Below are 24326 nucleotides of genomic sequence, written 5' to 3'. Positions count from 1 at the left end.
GACCTGTGGATTTGCATTTTGAGCAAGTTAACATGGTGAGGCCAATGCAGCTGGTTCAAAAAAGACACTGTAAGAATTACTGTGCCAGAACATAGTTATAATGAGGCTGAAGTTTTCAGTTCAAATCTCAGCTTATTTCAGTAAGTTGTTTTTACACAGAGGAAAATTCTGATGTGACCACTTTAACTAGGCTTGACAATTCAACAAATGTCTGCCTTTGGTTACAGAGAGGACAAGATGACAAAATAGGCATTTTTCTTTGCAATCTTATAGCTTGTTCTGTAAAATCAGGCAAACAAGTCTGAATTACTAGTAGTAACTGCAGTTTTACTTAAAAGGAGCATATAATTTTTAGTTTTAAAAACTTGTCTGAAATTTTTCAAACATAAAATTTTTCAAACATAAAATTTTTCAAACATAAAATTTGCTTTATTTTTTTAGTTAGAGTATTTTAAAGTAAACACCAGACGTCGTGATATTTCTCCCCCGTAAATATTTCCATACATAAAAAGAACATAAGCTTTTATACTGAACTTTTGCTTTCATATTCCTGAAAGATATTAGCCTAGGCCCAAATTAGCCAAAGTGTGACCTACATAATACTCACTCTTCGGGTTGCTAATTGGTGATATAATGAACACATGGAAGTTCTATGGTCAAATAAGTTTGGAAACCCTGGGTTAAATACACAGGTTTCTTTATTGCAAAACTTTTGAAAGTCTCTAAAGAACTAATATACATTGAGATTCTCCAGGTTGATACTATAAGTGTGCAATATTTCTCTATTGTATTAAATGATAAACTTTTTATTATTATTATTACTCTGTGTGTGTGTTTTGTTGTTTAAGGACAATATCTAGATAACATTTTGATAAATGTATCACTAAGAGAATCTAGGATTTTACTTTACAGGTTCAAGAAAACTTTCAAGGGAAAAATGATATAATATTCCTGTGAGAGAAGCTAAGAACAGATCCCTGTACTCATGTAGAAGTGACTACTCACAAGTTTAACTTATTATTATTAAAGTAGATTTTCAAGTTAAATATATTTATAACTCACTTAAAGTAAAAACATCATAAAATTATAATAATTTAATCACATCATCATATCCACAGTCACTTTAGGTGATAATAATTTAATTAAAGTATTCTCTATGATATACACCTTAATAATTTCATTATAGTCATCTGACAATGATTAAGATATTCACAGAATCCTATAATAATTATATTTGCAAAATCACACTCTAATCAAGTAAAATTGTATTTAACATGAATTATATTTTGTTATCTCTAAAATCAATTCAAATGAAAGCCACAGGAAGGAAACATGAAAACAGTGATGTGGCATAAGACCAAAGATGAGTGTGCATGAGGTCAAAACAATTTACAATAGTTATTACTTGAAGTCATTTGGTGTGTAGCTGATTGATTAACATGTTATTTTAGCTTTATGTAAATACATACAGGATGGTTATGTTAACAAGGCATTCAAGCATCTGGTTTATAAAAGAAAATTATCAATCAGGTATTTTCAAAATTGGGTTTTATATAGATTGACTAACTAATTAACAGGCAATATTTTACTTTTTCTATGAATGGTTTTTCATCAGGAAGACAGAGGCCCAAAATGTTTAATCTCTATAATTCTGTTCCAGTGATAGCTAAGAAAGAAGCTTTAGGAAAGTTCTTTATAAAGTTACTTAATCTTCCTATATCATCTTTTCCTCCAAAGAAGCTGGTAAGGTTTTTATATGTTCTATGATGAAAAAGGAAAAAATGAAACTGATTGTCTCAAAACTCAAGATGTCTACGCAAAAAGAAGTGGGTAATCATAGTAAATGAAGAGTAACTATGAAATGATTGCTTTAGGTTAGCATTTTAGACATTTTATCTAAATTTTATTGCTGTAAAAATTTTGTTTCAAGAGAGACTATGCATTTTAAAGTGAGCCTGATAAATATCTTAGTATTTAATTTTAATAGTAATCAGTGCTTAATACTTTAGTGATCTGCAATAACCTTAAAATACATAATTCATATTACAGCAACCACTACAAATACTGAGTTTATTTCTGCCTCTTCTTAAAATGAAGAACTGATATTGGATTCTATTATAATTAATTAGTAAAATGATGTTTTCATACCATTCCAGCAAAAATTTTACTAGGTAATTTGTGTTTTCCTTTATTTAGGAGGCCAGAGTTTGCCACAATGATAAATCATGGTCCATGCTTGAGTGATACTGTTAATGGCGGTGTTAGATCTTGGTTCAGCAACCTTGGTTCTCGAGTTCAGCTAAGAAGGAATTCCAAGCCAAGAACTCTAACACAAGAAGTTTATTTAGAAAGTCACAGAAGTAGAGGAAATGACCCAGCTGGGCTGCATGGACTCAGGAAACAAGCTACAGAGGCAAAAGAAGGGTCCTTAGAGTTTAGGGGAAAGCAAGCAAAGATAATAGGTCTAAGAGAAGAGGGGGAAAGAAGCTGGTAGGGGTCGGGTGGGTGGGGCTGAAGGGGGAGGCTGGAAAGAGGGAGGGAGGGAGAGAGAGAAAGAGAGAGAGAGAGAGAGAGAGAGAGAGAGAGAGAGAGAGAGAGAGAGAGAGAGAGAGGCTAGGAATTTGTGTCTGTTTTCTAAAGGCATAAATTTTAGGTAAGGCCTCAGGGAAGGATCTCAATAGAATATTCATCAGCTTTCTAGGTGTGTAATTTAAGGGTAGTGGTCTCTACTTATTTGTTCTTCTGCTCCTGATGTCACAATAGTGTCCCTTCTGGTGTTACTGCTCTTCTGGACCTGCACTTGAAACACAACTGAGGCCCAGATGTTATCTCTAGTTTGACCAAAACTCTGTGTCTGTGGTCAACAGACCTGAGGCTATGTTCCTAAGATTTTTAAATACTGACCAGAGCCTCATTGCCTGAGAGCTTAATGCTTAAGGGAGTGGTCATCTAAGAATGTCTAAACCGAATGACTAGTGACAGGCTAAGGGAGGAAAGGTCACCCTGAGGCTTGACACTAGCCTATAGTAGTTGTTTTCTCTAGTTTTGCAAATTGCTAAACCCCTGGGACTTTCTACCCTGGTGATATTCCCTACCTGGCCTATGGTTCCTGCTCTGCTCATGCCTGTCTAACTGCCTACTCTATCAATATTATGTGATGAACTCAGCAATCAGTTTAAGTCTGGTATTTATTTTAGGTTTATTAAATCAGGAGTAAAGATTTCTGAGTCACACTGCTCTCCAACTTGAAAAGAAATCAATAAATCCTAGTTAATCGGCAGGCAACAGCCTAACCAGATTAAGTGTGTGAACTCTGGGCTGCCACAGCAGCTCAGTAAGCTTAATCTACAAGTGGATGATACAATAAAAAACCTGACTATTATATATGTTTTTGCATGATGCTAAACCTATCATTTGGTGAAAATAAAATAAATATCTATAAGAAAAGTTAATACATATCTCTAAGCTTCTTTCCTAGGGCTATAATTGCCTAGATATTAATCTCATGGAAACATCCTCCTTTAAATCTAATTGTTTATATATCAATAGACACTTGAAGCACAGAAATGTGCAATAATGTAATTTTAAAACTAATTCAATAGAAATAAAAAGCTATGGTTTCTAATAAAGATTATAATCTATTCCTCAATAATTTAACTAGGCATCTCTTCACTCTGATTTTAGCTTCTTCATCTGCAAAATGGGAATAATATAATCTCATCTCTGTGTTGAAAAGATAAATGAGAATAAATAAGGTATTATAATGTTACAGTTTTTTAAATATATTTTATTGATTTTTTACAGAGAGGAAGGGAGAGGAATAGAGAGTTAGAAACATCAATGAGAGAGAAACATGGATCAGCTGCCTCCTGCGCACTCCTTACTGGGGATGTGCCCGCAACCAAGGTACATGCCCTTGACAGGAATCAAACCTGGGATCCTTGAGTCTGAAGGCTGACACTCTATCCACTGAGCCAAACCGATTAGGGTGTGTTACTGTTGTTAACAATAAAAGGCATTTCAGATTTGTACGTAGCCTGTCATATTTAAAGGCAGCAATCTTCTGCTTAAAAAAGACCCAAACAGCTGGTCAACTTAGAGGGAAAAATGATAGGTAATAGAATTTTTTAAAAGGTGGGGGAAGCTAAGATTTTCCACCTGAAATATGCCTTTAGGGATATAGATTTTAAGCTAGCTATTAAAAGACTCTGGGAAAATTTTGGACCTTTCCTACTGCCCACCTAAATGAATTCAGACAGAAACACCCAGTTTAAGAAGAGTACCTTAGCATATTCATTTTAGCAAATACAGTAAAGCCTTGATTTTGCAGACCTCAATTTAACGTACTTTGAATTTAACTGACAAAATTTCCAGTCCATAGGTCATATGTGAAAATTAATACCTTGGTTAAAATACTTTTAACCAGGATTTTCTTATAATTCGATTAACATGTTATTTTTTGGTAATTCACTGTTATTTTAACAAATTTTAGCAAATAGGCCATATGCTGGGAATAACACTAGTAATTTCACCTACATAAATATCATATATCCACAACTATAATCTACATATTTAAATCCAAAGTCACTGCTTCTAAACAATGTTCAGTGAATAACTAGTATGTGATCACATGGCATCAAGTGAGGTAATCAGTTCTGTTGTCACGTGGTGTGACTTTCTGCAGCAGTTTTAACCTGTGCCACCTATGTTCTGACATGCCCCACCCCAGTCTTGTGCATTTGTTAATTGCAATGACTGGTGAATGCACACATTTACTAGACCTATTCAGTAAAACTTAAAATTATAGTAATACATATAGAAAACTTTTCTGTGACATTAAACTTTTCATACACACTTAATATTTTACACAAACATGTCTACATAAGTAAAAACAGGTAAAATAATTTGTCAATTTTTTTGCATACACATTTGGAAAACCTGATTTATTATATAATGGGCTTTCAGATTTAAAGGACATCCTCTTGCCCGAATTAGCCCAATATATCAAGGTTTTATTGTACAAATTAAATGTGACAGACAGGGAAGATCCTAACGAAGTCTGTTAGACTTCCCTCTGTGTCCCATTTTTTTTTTCTGAGTAGCCCTTTAAGACTTTGATTAGCATATGTTTCTTCTTTCTTATCAACCTGTGAATTGCAAACTTTCCCTCTGAAATCCCAAACCCCTGTTCCCCTTTTCTCCTTTGTCCAGAAAGGCACATAAACCTAAACTGCCTAATGCATTTCTGGTCACATATATTATGGCACCCCTGAATGTATATCCATAATAAATCTTGGGCATTTTCTCTGAGTAATATGTCTCATGTTAATTTGATTTTTAGCCCAATTAGAAGAACTTAGGAAATGGGAAGAAAGTTACTTTTTTCAGCTCCAACAGAGGCATACTATTTCTTTGCTTTTATATGGACCAGTGGTTTCCAACCTGAAGCTTTCTATCTCTACAATAGAGTGGAAAACCTTGCTTGCTAACACACACTAAAAATAATTATATAACTATTATTTAACCTTTGTTAAGTTATTCATTGAGAAACACTGATTTAGCAATAAATAAAAACAAAAATTTAGATTTTTAGCCGGAACCACCATTTTCCAGTAATTTGACAAAATAACCAACATACAGGGAAAAAGGAGAGGCACCCACCATATGTTCTCTAGGCTTTTCAGAAAACATGAAGTTGTTCCTTTGGCCACATACATATGAATCTACAAGAAAGATGATATTGTGGACATCAAGGGAATGGGCACTATTCAAAAAGGAATGCCCTACAAATATTCCCATGGCAGAACTGGAAGAGTCTACAATGTCACCCAGCATGAAGTGGGCATTGTTGTGAACAAGCAAGTTAAGGGCAAGATTCTTGCCACAAGAATTAATGTAGGTATTGAGCATATTATGCAATCCAAGAGCCGAGGTAGCTTCCTGAAATATCTGAAGGAAAATGATCAGAAAAAGAAGGAAGCCAAAGAAAAAGGTACTTGGGTTCAACTCAAGAGTCGGCCTGCTCCACCCAGAGCAGCATACTTTGTGAGAACCAAGGGAAAGGAGCCTGAGCTGCTGGAACTCATTCCCTATGGATTCATGGCATGAAAAGTAGAAAAAAATAAAAGACCTCTGTATTGTTTTTTAAAAAATAAAAGAAAAAGAAAAATTTTAATAGATAGCTTGATTCAATACTTGATTTTTTACTGATTGGTTTTGACATCTCATAGACCACTGATTCTTAACTGCGGACCTTGTTCTCTAGGGGTGGATTTCAAAATCTCCAGAGCAATGTTATATGGAGTGTAACTTGAAACAGCGTAGTTACTATCATAAAATGTTTTATATTTATACAATGAGAAAGATAAAATATTTTCATAAAAGAATCTATAGAAAAAATACTCTCAATGGAGTTCAGGGACATACGTTTTTATGCTTTTTAAAAGGAGATGTGTGTCTGAATAGGTTAAAATAGTGCTTGGAATGTTTAGTCACAGCTCCCAAAATGCTCTAGGGGAAGGTTTCTGTTATGCCTGAATAAGTAATCTAATAGCAGGTCATGCAAATTGTCAGCATTAGTGACTGGTCCACAGTTAGTGCACAGAAAATTCACTAACATACAGTAAAGGGATGATGAGCCAAAGCAAAGCAAAGCAAAGCAACCACCACAACTATTAAAACCAAACAATAAAGAGTAAGCTGTTAAAAAGCAAATCAAGATAGCCTTGGGTGTTTTGTATGAAAGATAATGTAGGATTGCCAGATTTAGCAAATAATTCACCTTTAGGACATGCTTAAACTAAAAAAAATATATATATATTAATTTTCTATCTGAAGTTAACATTTAACTGGGCATCTTGTATTTTATCTGGCAACACTTGGTGAAACCTTGCCTCCAGCACATCAATAAGATAACACTTCCCAAGGAATTATGCAATATATCATAAAGCATATATGTAATATATCAGAGCAAGCAATTCAACTTGATCATTTATTCAGAAAATGTTCTTGCTCCCAGTGCTGCCCAATAGCTCCTTAATGAGAAATGACTGTGCTAGCGCCCTGGCCAGTGTGGCTCAGTTGGTTGGAGCATTATCCCCTACATCAGTGGTCAGCAAACTCATTAGTCAACAGAGCCAAACATCAACAGTCCAACAATTGATATTTCTTTTGAGAGCCAAATTTTTTAAAAATATTTTTTACTGATTTCCACAGAGAGGAAAGGAGAGAGATAGAGAGCTAGAAACATCAATGAAAGAGAGACATCGATCAGCTGCCTCCTGCACACCCCCTACTGGGGATGTGCCCGCAACCAAGGTACATGCCCTTGACTGGAACCAAACCAGGGACCCCTCAGTCCGCAGGCCGACTTTCTATCCACTGAGCCAAACCAGTTAGGGCGAGAGCCAAATTTTTTAAACTTAAAACTTCTTCAAAATAGATTGGCCCAGGCCATGGTATTTTGTGGAAAAGCCACACTCAAGAGCCGCATGTGACTCTCAAGCCTCGCTTGGCCAACCATGGCCCTACACCAAAAGGTGGCAGGTTCAATCCTGGTCAGGGCACATACCCAGGTTGTGGGTTAAATCCCTGGGAAGCAACTGATCAATAGATGTTTCTTACATTGATGCCCCCCCCTTTTTTTTTTCTCCCCTCCAAAAAAGGCTGTACTGGCTGTCACTGCTCAAATTCAACCTCTGGTAGGAACAGCAAATAAAAACTACCCTTTATGGAGAAAACTTTATTAACCTTTTAGGGGAAGCAAACCCCAAAAGTTTGATATATCAATTATTTTAACTCGGTTATTTTTAACAAACAAAGGACTCAGAAAGAGCCTTTGACCTATCACTCCCCTTACCTGCATAAAGGAAATCAGATAGTAAAGCATAAAGGGAGCTATCACCTTCGCATAATATCAACTAAGTATTGCAGACAGGACAAAACCTACGGTCTGTTAGATTCCACATTATTTCTGAGTGAACCTGCAAGATTTTCATCACCAAATTTTGTCTTTTATTTTTTTATCCTCACCTGAAGATATTTTTTTCCACTGATTTCTAGAGACAGTAGAAGAGAGGAGGAAGAGATAGGGAGAAACAACAATGTCAGAGAAACACATGGATCAGTTGCCTCCTGTGCATGAACCATAACCAGGCCAAGGATCAAACCAGAAACCCTTTGGTCCAAAGGCTGATGCTCTAACCACAGAGCAAACCTGCCAGGGCTAATGACCAAATTTTTGTTTTTATCTGTGAATTTTCTACTTTCCCCTTTAAGTACCAGACCCCTGCCTCTCACCCCTTAGTCAAAAATGGTATATAAAACTCAACTGCTTAATATGTCCCTTGGTCTTATGTTCTTGATTCCCATATGATCATTCTCTTCTGTTAATATGTCTCATTTTAATTTTATTAGTCCAGCCAGAAGAACTTAGAGAGAAAGAAAATTATTTTTATCTCCCCCCACTTCTTTAAAGCTTGATATATATGCTTTGATATAGTATCTATACTTTCCGTATTTTGAGAGTTCAGCCTTTTATTGGGACATAGCCTAAATAGCCATTCATCTACTAACCCAAGTTACTGGAAATTAGGACTGAGGCAGCAAGGTAAATGAATTATAGGAAAGGGCAGTGAGTAGGCTAGGATTCAAGGGACCAGAGTTCTCTTTCCTTTTCTGCCATGAACTGATTATGTGACTACATATGTAAAAGTCATTGCACCTCTTTTAGTGTCATGATCCAAAAGAGTAAAATTAATAAGTTAAACTAGTGATTTACTCATCAATTATTTACTGAGCACTTTTTATACCCTAGAACCAGAACTAAGGAGTTGAGATAGTGCTATCAAGGGGCTCATGTGCCACTATGCTTCTATATTTGAATATTCTACCATTTGGATTTTGAAATGATTTTTCAGGTCTTATTTGAAGAGAACAATCTCTAAAATTCACCATGTTACTTATCCAAACTTCCCCAAAGGTTTGAATAATTTAAAAATTAAAAGCACACTGTTTTCATTGTTAAATTTCATAACTCCTTTTTCAAAGTTAATATTAACTCATCTAAAAAGAACAAAATTACAAACCTTAAAGATGATGAAACTGGAATATTTAAGTTTGTAACCTATTCTTTTTTTTTCTTTATTGATTAAGGTATTACATATGTGTCCTTATCCCTCATTGCTCCCCATCCCCACTCATGTCCTCACCCCCCACCCTGTAACCTATTCTTAAAGTAGTTTTAGAGTGCAGATAACCTTTTGAATATTGTTTGAGTAAGAATTACTTGAGTTATAGGTCACATGTAAAGCAGCTTAAAGGACTTATTAACAAACACATTCCTACAGACTAATATGAGTGAACAGATCTTAGCTTGTCAGTTCAGCTTGGATGAAAACATACAATTAACAGATTGAACAAGCAATATAGATGTTTCCTATCAACCTTTGACAAATGAAAGGTAAGCAGAGCTGTGTGCCTCTCATAAAGTGCTGACTTTGTTATGCTGAGGCTTGTGTTATATTGAAAATGCTTTACATCTGTGAATGGAAAAATGAAAATTCTGTCAACCATAGCTAAATGTATTTTTCACATAAGATGATGTGCACTACTTTACTATGGACACAAAGTCAATGAGTGCCCCACAAACCCAGGCCATTGGAGGTGGGCATTTTAGCATTAGTGCCAGGACAGCTCATAAAAAAATAAATAAATAAACCAAGCAAATCTTTACCAGATTGCAAATGACTAATTATATGTTCAAAGAACAATTACCCTTTAAAAAATAAACCAATAACAATGTTCGTATTTACCCACATCGGTAATCATGTGTGATAGTATATAAAATCAATCATATCCTCTCTTTAGATCCTAACCCGTCATGAAATTTCAGATGGAAAATTTAATTCTAATTACTGTTCCTATTGTAGCACATATTAAGCAATCTTACTTAATCAGACAGAAATATGGTTTCTACTGCATATAAGAATTAGTATTCAGACTCATCATTATAGGTATAGCTTAAGGTAGAATTGTATAATAAAATGAACAATTTGGAAGTCTGCAACAAAACGTCTTGGCTTCAAGGCCCTAGCTCCACAATTACTAAACTGTTCTCTGAGTGGCTTTAAACCATCTTCTGGCTCTCTCCCAAAAACCCAAGTCTTCTTTTCCATAAAACTGGAATATATTAGTTCCTACCCAACATGAGATTCAAATGGAATATGGGTGAAAACATCTCTTAATGTCTAAGTGTTCTAAAATGTTAAATATATCAACAATAATGATAGTAATAAATCCATCTCATAATTATCCCTCGTAGATGTTGCCAAGTATTGATTAGAAAACAGGGGTTGAGCCGAAACCAGTTTGGCTCAGTGGTGGAGCATCAGTCTGTGGACTAAGGGGTCCCGGGTTCGATTCCGGTCGGGGGCGTGTACGTTGGTTGCGGGCACATCCCCGGTAGGGAGTGTGCGGGAGGCAGCTGGTCGATGTTTCTCTCTCATTGACGTTTCTGGCTCTTTGTCTCTCTCCTATCGATAAAATATATTTTAAAAAAAGAAAAGAAAAGAAAACAGGGGTTGGGTTTTGATGTTGAACAGAACCAAATCATCTCTGGAATAAAACCTGCCTACATACTAAGGTTAATTTCACATATTTGGATACATCTTCTCTAAGAACTGCCCATGATCTACTCCTCATCATTCAGTTCTCAGAATCAAAAGCTGCCTCCTCAGGGAGGCTCTTCTTGAACACAGTATCTAGAGCAGTGCTTCTTATTTCCATCTCTATAGAATTGCTTTATTTTATTACATGCAATATGTCACTACCTAAAATTATTTTAATATAATTATCATCTATATTACCCCACAAGAATGTGAGTTCCAAGAAGGCAGAGAATTTATTGGTCTTGTCTACATGTTTACCTCTGTATTCCCAGTGATTACACAAGTATTTGGCACATAGAAGATTTCATAAACATTCACTAAATAAATAAGAGAATAGATTTGCTAACTCCATGAAGCAATATAAATGATTTTTTTTTTTTTTTATCAAGAAAGTAGGCTTCTGGTCTGTCATTTACTAGGTACAATTTTTTTCATACTTGTTCTCTAGAGGGATTTTTTTTTTTATATATAAATGCAATGCCCAGGGCTTTTTTATGGGGGGGGGGGGGTTCTTAGTCAAATGCTTCAAAATTCAAGTTAATTCTCCAGGTGAGTAATTAGGATAAAACTTTATTCTTCAGATGAATTCTAAAGAATTGATTATTTCTCCAGAAGCCATTGGGCTGCATTTAAATCACCATTTCACTTTCGAGTCTGAATGATCCAATTTATAAATCCCCATGAATCAAATTAACTAGATTACTGCCAAAATGTAATCCTATTCAGAGAGTGAAATACCTGGTTTTATTGTCTATATTAGTTAAATGAACTCCATTATTTAAACTTTACTTCCATTTGTGCTCTTTTAAGATAATCTGTGTAGATGTAATCCTAAAATTTGCTCAATTTTCTTTAAATTATTCAAAATTTGAAATGTCATTCTTTTCCTCTTTCAATGAATTATACTCCACACATTTATCCCACAGGAATATAAACATCTCATCAAGGCTTTACGTTATAATTGTAAGGAAAGTACCAGCAATGTTTTCTATATGGTTCATTCTTAATAAAATGTGACTTTGACTTAAAGTGGTTAATGTTATGTAAATTTTAAGGTTATTAAAGGTTTTGCCTTAGAAAACTGTTTTATGGTCTTGTAAGATTTCTTGGGCTATTTGTAAGTCTGTCTAATAAAAATCCATCCCAGGGGATTATGCACATGAATTAAAGACAAATAATTCTTGCCGAACCCGGTTTGGCTCAATGGATAGAGCGTCGGCCTGCTGACTGAAAGGTTCTGGGTTCGATTCTGGTCAAGGGCAAGTACCTTGGTTGTGGACACATCCCTAGTGGGGGGCGTGCAAGAGGCAGCTGGTCGATGTTTCTCTCTCATCGACGTTTCTAACTTTCTATCCCTCTCAATTCTTCTCTGTGTAAAATCAATAAAATATATTAAAAAAGAAAAAGAAAAGACAAATAATTATTTTGCCTGGGCTTTTTACCAGGATTTAGGTTCAATTCCTATATCATTCATCATTTTCTTTCCAGTGAAGACTTTTACATTTTCATTTTAGTTCTCATTCTTTAAACATCTGGCTACAGCTATACCTGTAGTTTTCTATGAATGTGGACAATTATAGAAGGAGTTATTGTTCTAGTCTTATGCATTAGCACCTGTTACCATTATAAGGCCTGCAAGCAAATAACTCTGAAATAATAGCAACAGATTTAGAAATGAAAGTCACAATGCCTTTGTGCTTATACAGCACCATTTTCCCCCTAGTAGGTTTCTTTATGAAAACCATTTCATCAATCCTCTAAGTAAGGGGTTGGCAAATTTTCTGTAAAAAGCCAGATAGTAAAATTTTAGACTTTGCATGTCATATAGAATGTGTCATAAATACACAAAAAGCAGGATGTAAGTAAATGGACATGGCTGTGTTTCAATAATGCTCAGTTTATGGACACAAAAATTGGAATTTATTATAATTTTCACATGCCACGAAATACTATTCTTCCTTATTTTTGTTTCAACCATTCAAACATATAAAAATCATTCTTAGTTCACAAACCATACACAAGCAAGAGGCAGGCTGCATTTGGCTGAGGGTCACAGTTTTCCAATCCCTGATCTAAGCTGTCCCATGATACTGTACATGGCAGAAATCATCATCCCATTTTCCTCTAATGATGACAAATACAACACTAAAAAGTTGAGGAAGTTATAGCAAGTTCAGAAGAATGTATGGCCATTCATTCATTCATTCACTCAGCAAATTATCTTTTGAGTGCCTATCTGGCTATAAATGAATGTTAATAAATCCTCGTGTTAACATGTCCTCCCAAAATTCAGATATCAATATGTGCCTCATACCTGCAGGTCAAATAATTTCCTCCACAAGGAGAAAGGCCTTGCTTTAGCACATAGTGACTGTACACCCAGTGGCTATAAGACTTGTAGCGATTTTTCAAAGAAACTAAAATTATAAGGAGAAATAAAACCCGATCCTTACACCTTTCAGTCCTACTATTCATACTGACCTGATTTAGTGTCCCTATGCAAAGAGAGAAGCAAAAACAAAACAGAAATAATAAAAACAAGCATAATGGTATTCAGAGTTCAGTAAAATTGGGCTGAAAACAACATGGAAACTTCCAGGTCAAAATGTATAAAATATATAATGTACTTTTAGGTTAACTCTTCAGAGAATCAAGTGGCATTATGATATGGGGGCCAAGGAGCAAAATTATTATTCTAAATAGTTGTTTAGTCCTTGGTTTTATAAACTTCAATAATAGTCCAGTGCTCTATAAGCTCCAGCTTTAAATATGACACATAATGAACACTTTAAAGAACATTTCTATTACTACAACATTACTTTTAAAATATTAATTTAGCACCCCAACCATCAAGGGGGCTAATTAATTGAGAGCAAGCCAGTTTCTACTAAGACAGACCACTTATCCCTCTGAGGTAAAGTGCAATTGATTATATATTTGAGAAACTCAGGTCTACATAAAATGTGTGTATGTTCTCTATTAATCCCCATGAAATACAATTTTTTTTTTGCCATTTCAAATGAGTTGTTTTAATTCCTGCAGGGCAGAATTCCAGCTATAACAAAGACTAAAGAACACACTTTGACAGGATTCAGGGTTGGATTTACTCATCTCACAGCTAAGGGTGGAATGGCAGAATGAGACATAAAGAGATGAGATAATGCATGATTATTATGATTTTTTTAAATCTTTATTGTTGAGATTGTTAAAGATGTCCCTCTTTTTTCCCCATACTTAGCTCCCCTCTACCTGGTTTCCACCCCGCCCCAGGCCTTTGCCACCCTCTCATCTGTGTCCATAGGTACGGCATACATGCATTTAAGATCTTTGTGCAATTTTTCCCGCACCCCCGCAACTCCCCTTTCCCTCTGAGAATTGTCAATCTGTTACATTTCCACCCCCCTGATTCTATTCCATTCACCAGTTTGTTCTGTTCATCAGATTTTTTTATTCATTTGATTTTTATATTCACTTGTTGATAGATATGTATTTGTTGTCACTTGTTCATAATTTTTTATTTTTACCTTTTTCTTCTTCCTCCTCTTCTTAAAAAATACCCTTCAGCATTTCATATAATACTGGTTTGGTGGTGATGAATTTTAGCTTTTTCTTGTCTGTGGAGCTCTTTATCTGACCTTCAATTCTAAATAATAGCTTTACTGGGTAGAGTATTCTTGGTTGTAGGTTTTTGGTATTCATCGCTTTGAATATTTCTTGCTACTCCCTTCTGACCTGCATAGTTTCTGTTGAGAAATCAGCTGACAGTCGAATGGGTACTCCCTCTTAGGTAACAAACTGTGTTTTATTTCTTGCTGCTTTTAAGATTTTTCCCTCTTTATCTTTTGCCCTTGGCATTTTAATTATGATGTGTCTTGGTGGTCCTCTTTGGATTCCTCGTTTGGGGTTCTCTGCACTTCTGGGACCTGTAACTATTTCTTTAATCAGCTAGAGGAAGTTTTCTGTCATTATTTCTTCAAATAGGTTTTCAATATCTTGTTCTCTCTCTTTTTCTAGCACCCCCTTAATTCAGATGTTGGTACGCTTGAAGTTGTCACAGAGGCTGCTTACACTATCTTCATATTTTTGGATTTTTTTCTTTTTGCTCCTTTGGTTGGGTGTTTTTGCTTCTTTGTACTTCAAATCTTTGACTTAATTCTTGGGATTCTGTAGTCTACTGTTGAATCTCTGTATATTATTTTTTATTTCAGTCAGTGTATGTTTCATTTCTGACTGGTCCTTTTCCTTTTTTTTTTTTTTTTTTTTTTTTTTTTTTCCTTTTTATTCTCACTAAGATCCTTAAAGGTCTTATTAAGTTCCTTGGAGATTTCTAGAAGATTCTTGAGTAAACTTATAACTGGTTTTGAACTCTATATCCAGTAGTTTGCTTTCTTCCATTTCTTTCATTTGTGACATGTTTCTTTGTCTCTGCATTTTTGTTGATTCTCTGTGTTTATTTCTATGAATTAGGTAGAGCTGCTAAGTCGCCTTGAGTTGCTAGAGTGACCTTGTGTAGTAGGTGTCCTATAGGGCCCAGTGGCTAAGCTTCCCCATTCACCTAAGGTGAACACTCTTGGTTCACCCCTTTGTGGGGTGTGTAGACAGTCTTGTTGTAGTTGAACTTTGATTGCTGAGAGGAATTGACCTCCAAGCCAATTGGCTGTGGGGACCAACTGCAACTACAGTGGGAGCACTGCTGTGCAGGAGACACCCCTATGGAGCAGGACATGCTTCAGTGGGGCTTCGGTGCTCACTCAGTCTGCCCCTTGAGTGTGTCACTTATGGATGTGAAGAGTTGTAATCTGGATGGTCTCAATCTGACCACTGGGTACACTGACTCTTGGATCTCCAAGGAGGTGCAAAGTCAGCCACTGGTGCTGGCCTTTTAATGGGAACAACTTGGTCTCCCTCCATAAGTCTCTATGACGCTGAGCCCCAATCACACTTGATTTTACAGTCTGTAGTTCTTACTGCCTGTAGGAACTTCTTTCCCCAACTCTGGTACCCTAGGCTGGGGGTCTGGTGTGGGGCTGGGACCCCTTGCTCCTCCAAGTGGCCACCGCAGAGGTGATCTCCCTCTGAATTAAAAAAAGTGATACACCCAGGTGCTGGACCAGCCTGTTCTGCACCTCCACATTTCCTACTAGTCTCTGCACTTTCTTCATTAACTCTCTAACAGTAGTAATTCCACTCAACCAGCTTTCCCATGGTCTGGATGATGGTTCTTCTGTATTTTAGTTGTAATTTTGATGTGGTTGTGGGAAGCAGTAAGTACAGGTGTTTACCTATGCCGCCATCTTGGTTCCTCTTTATTATGATTTTTTTTTTTTACAAAAGTTTATTTTTAAATGTACAACAGGCTCCAAGACAACACTTCATTCTAGCTATAGATGGCAAGGGATGTTATAACAGGGAATCTACATGTTAAAACAAGAATGGAATTAAGGATCACCATTGCTCTAGGCACAAGGAATAGCTCACTTTTTGCCAGATTTCTTCATTCCACCTGTGGCCAGGGGGCCCTTCCCTGCCTCCTTCTCTTTTAGTTCCTCAGATTCTGCTTTTCTTTTTGCTTCTGCTTGAATCCCTTACTTCCTAGGGAGAAGCAGAGCAGGTTGATTCTAGCTGGGTTTCCAGGTCACTCTGTGCCTGCCCATACCTCCATGCCACTCTCACCTAGTCCATCTCCTTGGCCTGCTTCTTGGGTTGTTTCAGGACTGCTTCTTGCCGTCTTTTCAGCTGGACATGGCTCCTCAATAAATACAATTTAATTTCATAAGCCTTTTTCATTTATCTTTTTTATGTTCAGTTATTATCTTTCTTAATGTGGATTTATTTTAAAAATTATATATTCTGTATAATGAATGTGTAGAAATAATATGCATTAAAGGATTAAAGGAACAAAGTCGTCCAATAAGCTTTGGACCATATCAATTCTGAAAGCCACATGTATCAAGCTGTTTAATCCAGCATTTGATTAAGTTTTAGGTATGGACATGTACTGACATTATAGGTAAAAAGAATGATCACAGTCTTATGATTCCTTATAAATGAGACAGTTTAAAACTCTGGAGTAAATAATGATCCAGAAGAGTAATTCTAGATAATGACGGATGATGACATGCATACAATTTTACTGAGAGGCTTATGCCTCATATATAAGGACAGAAGAGCCAAAAAAATTCAGTGGATGGGTCAGTGCTATAAATAATGTTCCAGGATGGTTTGGTACAAGGCATGTAATCATTATTCTCAGTCCTGGATGTATTCTTAACACCTAGCCTTTAAGCCAGGACCTATACTACTCTTACTATCCATTACAATATGCTTAGAATAATGCAGTTAGTGGGAAGTATTATTCTCATCTAATTACCACCAATATACTGTACTTTATCAAGTGCAGGAAAGATCTTCAAATTTCTAGCTCTTTTTGCAGTGGAGTGGTGAGCTTTCACTAAATCTCCTAATAAGCCATAAGAATTGACAGTGTCCTGCCAATTCCCCATGAATTAATTCTGTTTGGCCTCATACTTCACTGTTATTTGAGTGAGCTAGTTATCAACAGACAGCATTACCTTCACTTTTATACTGAAATGTTAAATTTTTAAAAAAGTAATATTGAGACTATTCAATGTAAAGCAACATTATTATTTTATTTGGGAATAATGACGTCTGAAGAGTCAAAAATACAGAGGACAGTGTTACTGTTAGTACAGTGATGCATGACTATAAAGCAAAGATGAATTTTCAAGATTCCAGGAAGAAGGGTGTTTAGTTAAAATAAAAGGTTAATTGAGACCATAAGTACACATACTGTCATTTGAAGTCTTGAAAGTGAGGATGTTATGTCAGTTTTTTAATTTCACAGGAGTAAATGTGTTTGGCACTATGAAAGATACTGAAAGTCAAAATGACTCATATCTCTACTCTAAATAAATAAAAATTCATAACAATAAAGAAGTTGAATTCAAAGACAAGATTAACATCTTCTTGGACTAGGAACAGTAGAGAAACTGAAAAGCCAATGATATGCAGAGTTCTGAGTCTAGAAGCAAGCACTACTACACCAGACTTGAGTTACAGGGGTGTGTCGGTAATAAAATAGCTCAGAGGCAAGCAAGGTGGAGAGCCAAGGGCTCTGAGGAAAGGAATCCTGAACAGGGATACAGATTTATAAGAGACTTCTGACCTAGGTAGAAAAGGAACAAGGAAGGCACAGGATTCCACTTCAACAATGAGCTAGGGACCCACTGGCTAAGAGCCAGGATTAGTGAGAGCCCTAAAAACGCTTAAAAACTCAACACAAAAATGGCAATCCCAAACCCCAGGAACATGACAACTTTAAAAGCACTGCTAAATAACTCTTGAGTTAAAGATGAAATTCCTCTGGAAATTTTATAAATACATGTAGAACTTAGAGAATAAAAGTACACACTGCATGTTAACATTTGTGGGTACACCTGAAAGTATATAATGAGGGAGACAGAGAGTATTAAATGCCTGGATTAACTATAAGGAAGGCATAAAAATAAGTGAGTTCAATATATATTTCAAGAAGTTAGAAAAACAACCTCAGACTAACTTAAAAAGTAAAAGGAAGGAAAAATAAAAATAAGCAGAGAAATTACTACAAAGAAGAAAAATGCAGAGAAAGGTACTATAAAAGTAAACACTGATTAATTTTTTTAATTATAAAATTAACAACTGACATAAGAGATTAAAAAAAGAAAAAAATAAAACTAAAAGGAGAAAATACAGATACAATAAAAACTACAAAATATATAACTTAAAATATTTATGCAAATAAAAACCAAGTAAAGAAATAAAAGATTAAAAATGGACAATCACCATTAAACAAATGCAGTGAGTAGTAAAAAGTCTCTGACTTTAAGACATAACAGGTTCACACAATTTCAAATGCACAATTTATCAGACTTTTAAAGAGTTAGATAACTTCTGTCTCTATAAACTGTTTCAGAGACTTAAAAGAGAGGGAAAACTATTCAACTCATTCACTGAGGCTTATATAGCCAGGACACAAAAACCTGACAAGGGCAATTTGAGAAAGGAGAATTGCAGACCAATCTTACTCATGGAAAAAGTCCTTTAAAAATATTGAACCAAATCCAGGGATGTGTAAAACAATAATAAATTATGGCCAAGCTGAGTTGATCCAAGAAATGAAAGGCTGGTTAACACTAGAATAATTAAAGTAATTAAACAAATTACAAACTAAAGAAGCAAAAACATGTGAATAAACACTGAAAGAACAGTTAAAAAATTAAGGTTTATATTTAAAAACCTTTATATATATAGCAAATTAGGAACACAGCAGTAGTCTCTCTGACTTCTTAAAGGGTATCTATTAAAAACTTGCAATAAACATAATAATCAATGGTATAATTTTAGAAGTGTTCCCATTACAGTCAGGACAAACACACCAACTCTTACCACTTCTATTTAACATATTAATGGACGTCCTAGAAAATGTAATAAAACAAAGAAAATAAATCTGGTATAAAAATGGAAAGGATGAGTCAAAACTGTTATTATTTCCAAAGATATAACTACATACAAAAATCCAAGAGAGAATACAAACTATTAGAACAAGAAAGTTTAGCAAGGTTGCTAGAACAAAATCAATATACTAAATTCAATAGCAAAACTCTAAACAAGTAATAACCAATTAGATGATTCAATAAAAAAAAATAATGATTCAATTTGTAGTATTAACAAAGGCCAAAAGAACCTAAGGATAAAATCTAGCAAAAGTCATGCAAAACATTTATAGAGTAAGATACAAAAATTATTGAATGCCATAAAAAAGCTTTAGGGCTATAATCATAAAGATATGAATTGCACTATAATTAATTTATAGATTTAATGCAGTGTCAATCAAAGACACAAGAAACAAACTGAAAACAAGTCGCAAACTTGGAGACAACTGCAAAGATCAAACTATAAAAATAGGTATCCATATTTCATTAAAAAAACAACAACAACACACATCTAAACAAAAAGTAGAAAAATGAACAAATGTTACCAACAGGCAATTTTCAGACAAGGAAATCTGAATGGACAATAGACATATTAAAAAGATCTTTCCCACAAATAATTCATAGCATATAAATTATGTCAGTGAGTGCTCATAACATGCATGCAGACTGACAAGAATTTAACAAGAGCAAATATAGAGAATCAGGAATTTCATGCACTGATGGTAGGATTCCCATATCATGTACTTTGGAGAGCAATTTGACAGCATGTAGCAAAGTTGAGGCTATTCATCCTCTTTGATACAGAAATTCCACTTTTAGGTATATATACTTTGAAGTACTCACACAAATACACACAGAAATACTCATGAGAATGTTTACTGAAGTACTGTTTACAAAATTAAACTTGGGGAACAGTCTAAATGTCCATTAACAGGGGAGGATAAGTATATTCATCTAATAGGCAATGAAAAGAATGACACAAAGCCTCACATACCAGCAAAGTTAAATCACAGAAACAATGTTAAGAGATAAAAGAACACTTTTATCTCTTAATATCAAAGAAGAATCTATATTTAAAGAAGACCTATTTGGATGTTGTAAAAAATAATAATAAAGCATAAAAGGGAAGGATAAATATCAAATTCAATATACTGGTTACATTTGAGAAGAAGAGAAATGATATGGGGTACATAAGAAGTTTCAATTTTGTCTGTAATGTTTTAATGTCTAAAAATTAATCTACATAAAATAGAGTAGCACAGATATGAGCTGAGTTCAAGAGTGATGAGTATGTGAGCACTTGCTATGTGAAATCCCTGTACACTTAACATATTTCATCATTAAAAAATATATCCTATATAATAAAGAAGTAATATGCAAATTAACCATTACTCCAACACACAAGATTGCCACCCTCATGTGGTCAAAGTTGGCTGTTCCCATGTAGAAACAAGATGGCCACCACAAGATGGCCAGCAGGAGAGGGCAGTTTGGAGGTACCAGGCCTACAAGGGAGGGCAGTTGAGGGTGATCAGGCCTGCAGGGGAGGGTAGTTGGAGGAAACCAGGCCTGTAAGGGAGGGCATTTATGTGTTACCAAGCTGCCAAGGGAGGGCAGTTAGGGGAAATTGGGCCAGCAAGGGACCAGTTAGGCATCAATCAGGCTGGCAGGGGAGTGGTTAGGGGGTGATCGGGCTGGCAGGCAGAAGTGGTTAGGGGCAATCAGGCAGGCAGGCAGGTGAATGGTTGGGAGCCAGCAGTCCTGGATTTTGAGAGCAGAATGACCAGTTTTGTACTCAGGTACTAGTAAGGTTGGCATTTAGCAGCTATATGCTGACTTCATATACAGCTGAAGATTTCCAAATATTAATTCCAAATATAATAAATTCGATAAAATATCAAGTGATTTAAATGACCATATAGGCTATTTTAAATATATACTAATGCATCTTAATGCCCCTTATACCTCCCAAAAAACAAAAAACAAAAACCATGAGACAAGAAACCAAAGAAACTTAAAAATCATGAGCTGAGCTGATTTAATTTTCTTATTAATTGCTGCTAAGATAGAGATACCTTTAAATGAAATTTGGCTTTAGAGGTCAAGTATATTATACTACTAGAGGCCCAGTGCACAAAATTCATGCACCTAGGGCGTCCCTTAGCCTGACCTGCACCCTCTAGCAGTCCAGGAGCCCTGGGGGGATGTCCAACTGACGGCTTTGTGGGCCTGCCTAAGCTGTCAGTCGGACATCCTAGGAATTGCCATGGAGCTGTGCTTACCAGTTATGAGCTCGGCTTCTGGCTGAGCAGCGCTCCCCTGTAGGAGCACACTGACCACCAGGGGGCAGCTCCTGCATTCAGTGTCTGCCCCCTGATGGTCAGCGCGCATCATAGTGACTGGTCAGTCATTCCACCATTTGGTCATTTGCACGTTACCCTTTTATTATACAGGAGACCCTGTAGATGTAGCCCCTAGAACCCTAAGAAATGCAAAAAATTCACTATTAACTCATTCTCGAATTGCCCCCACTTAAAATCAAATTGCCCCCCACCCCCTATGGGGCGTGTGCTGCACCTTGGGAACCTCTGGACTTGACACTTTTCATCTCTGAGCTTCATTTCTGAATACATACACATATACCATGGGAATTGTAATCTCTTCTCCGCCTACCTCACTGGGTTGTCACGAGGAGGTTCTGAGCTAATAAACCTAGAAATGTTTCATCAAGTAAGTGATGTCTTCATGGGAAGAGATTGTTACTTTTAAGCCCACGGGTACCCTTACAGGTAGCAGGTGCTAATTAGGGGAGGAGGGCATGGCCATTTCCAGGGACTGTAGCTATGGAAGCTTTGCAGAGGGTTCCGCAGGCCTCAGAGGAACCCTCTGAGGGTTCCTGTAGCGGTGGTCGTCCCTGCAGGCGCTGGTGGGGGCGGGGTGTTAGGGGGCAGCAAGGCCAAAGGGGGAGTAACTGTCAAACCTTCCCACTTGGCACCATTCTTTATGTCATACATGGTTGTTTCTGAGCTGTACCTGCTCAGAGTGGGGCTCCAATCTCCTGCAGTGGGGTGGGGGCTGGGCCAGAGCAGAGCCAGGCTGGCTAGGAGGGCCGGTTTAGGCACGCCCCCAGCAAGGTTCAGTGTGCTTCAGCTGTGGATACACCACTGCTGCTGTCTGGGAGGAAGGGTCTGACTCTGGGGGCTGCTCAGGCCTGCCTCCACCAGGATCTGGAGTTACACAGAGGAGAGGCATGCCCATCCCCAGTAGAGGGGGCCCACCAGCGGTGGCGGGGAAAGAGATTGGGAGTCAGAGGTATGGGTTGAAGCTACCCCAGATGCTGGGTCTTCTCCACATCGGGTCAGCCTCCAAGTTCCCCCAGGATTGCAGGTGCTAGGGCAGGATGTCCATGCAGGGGGATTGGAAGGGCTCCCCATGGCTGCTTCCTCTTCCTTCTTTGCAGTCTGGGCTCCTGTCAGGCACTCTCCTCAGACCCCCCAGGAACTTGGCTCTGGCCACCTGCTCCCTGCTGTGTGCACATCCTCCTGCTGGTCTGTTAATATGCAAATTGGTCATTACTGGGACACCATAACGGCAATTAGCATATTACCTCTTTATATGAATAGATAATTACCTAAAATTCACATATAGAAGATAATAGAGAGGGGAAGAAGGAGACAGGGAAAGGGAATAAAAGGGAGGGCAGAAGAGACCATGCTCCAAGTGCCCAAGAGTCTGGAATTCCCCAACCAATATCTAGAACTCATTTCCAGAATTTATCAGGGCTTCTACTCTAAGTCCTTACACGTAATGGTAGACATGATTTTTATGTACACATGTCTGGGTTCAACTGGGTCAAGATGCAGATATGAATGGAGTTTATAGATTGGGTGGGATGTCAACTGTGTATGTGCGAGGATACTTATAGGTGTATAATTGTTCTAAATTTGAATCTGGCCCTCTAGGTTACTATGAAGGTACATTTGTCAAGAGTGGAGTATATAATACATTTACTTAAAAGTGTGTTAAAAAGAAGTTTGTGTGTGTTTAAGTGATAAGAATAGTGTTCTTTGCCACATCTACTGTGAGGATGAAGACGATTATCAGCCATCAGATTGTGGACATCCAAGAAAATGTGGACATCACTCTGAAGAAACACACAGTTATGGTGAAGGGCCCAGAAGTACCCTGAAGAGGGACTTCAACCACATCAATGTAGAACTCAGTCTCCTTAGAAAGAAAAAGACAAGGCTCCAGTTGACAAATGGTGGAGAAATAGAAAGGAACTGGCTACCTTTCACATTATCTGCAGTCATGTACAGAACATGATCAAGGGTATTACACTGGCTTCTGTTACAAGATGAGGTCTGTGTACGCTCACTTCCCCATCAATGTCATTATTCAGGAGAATGTTTTTCTCTTGTTGAAATCATAAAGAAATTTCTTGGGTGAAAAATATATCTACAGGGTTCAAATGAGGTTAGGCATTGCTTGTTCAGTATCTCATGTCCAGAAAGATGAGTTGATTCTTGAAGGAAGCAACATTGAACTTGTATCAAATTCAGCTGTTTTGGTTCAGCAAGTCACAACAGTTAAAAACAAGGATATCTGGCAATTTTTGGATGGTAGGTATGTTTCTGAAAAAGGAACTGTTCAGTAGGCTGATAAATAAGATCTAAGTTGTCCAGCTATAGAAACACCAAGATGGTGAATGATTTGTTACATTTTCAATATTTTAAAGATGTAATAAAAGTCTTATATTGGAAAAAGAGAGAGATAAGACTAGCTGTCATGCTCATCTCACAGTTGTGGTGAGAATTAACTGACTTAATGGATATGAAAAAGCTTTGTAGCCTACCAGCATTAAAGGACATCACTATTGTTTTCCTGGTATAATCTGCCATGAAATATTCTGAGTTTCTACTCTGTGGAGACCTTAGGCAATGTTGATTCTGCATTGATGCACATTGAGTCATGATGGTCTTCAGGCTGCCTGAAGCTGAATTAATAGGTGGTTGTTTTACCCCTTCTCTTGGGCTAGCTCACTAGCTCCAGTTCTCTGAAGTTTTACTTTCATCCTGATCTATGTCTTCTCTGATTTTTCTTAAATTTACTCATAAACCAGTTGTTCTTATTTATCCTCAGGCTAAATATTGTCAACAGATAT

At 36.7% G+C, this 24326-nt stretch overlaps 1 protein-coding gene and 1 pseudogene across 1 annotated transcript in view; one reads left to right on the top strand and one right to left on the bottom strand.

The window, feature by feature from the left end:
• TENM1 (teneurin transmembrane protein 1) overlaps nt 1–24326 on the bottom strand; it is a 938436-nt gene that overhangs the window by 670237 nt on the left and 243873 nt on the right. The gene's annotated exons all lie outside the window — the stretch shown is intronic.
• Nucleotides 5633–6142, top strand: LOC118722041 (annotated as a pseudogene).

This window comes from Pipistrellus kuhlii, unplaced genomic scaffold (assembly GCF_014108245.1).
Source record: "Pipistrellus kuhlii isolate mPipKuh1 unplaced genomic scaffold, mPipKuh1.p scaffold_m20_p_19, whole genome shotgun sequence".
NCBI lineage: Eukaryota > Metazoa > Chordata > Mammalia > Chiroptera > Vespertilionidae > Pipistrellus > Pipistrellus kuhlii.
This window is presented reverse-complemented; position numbering and strand designations above follow the sequence as displayed.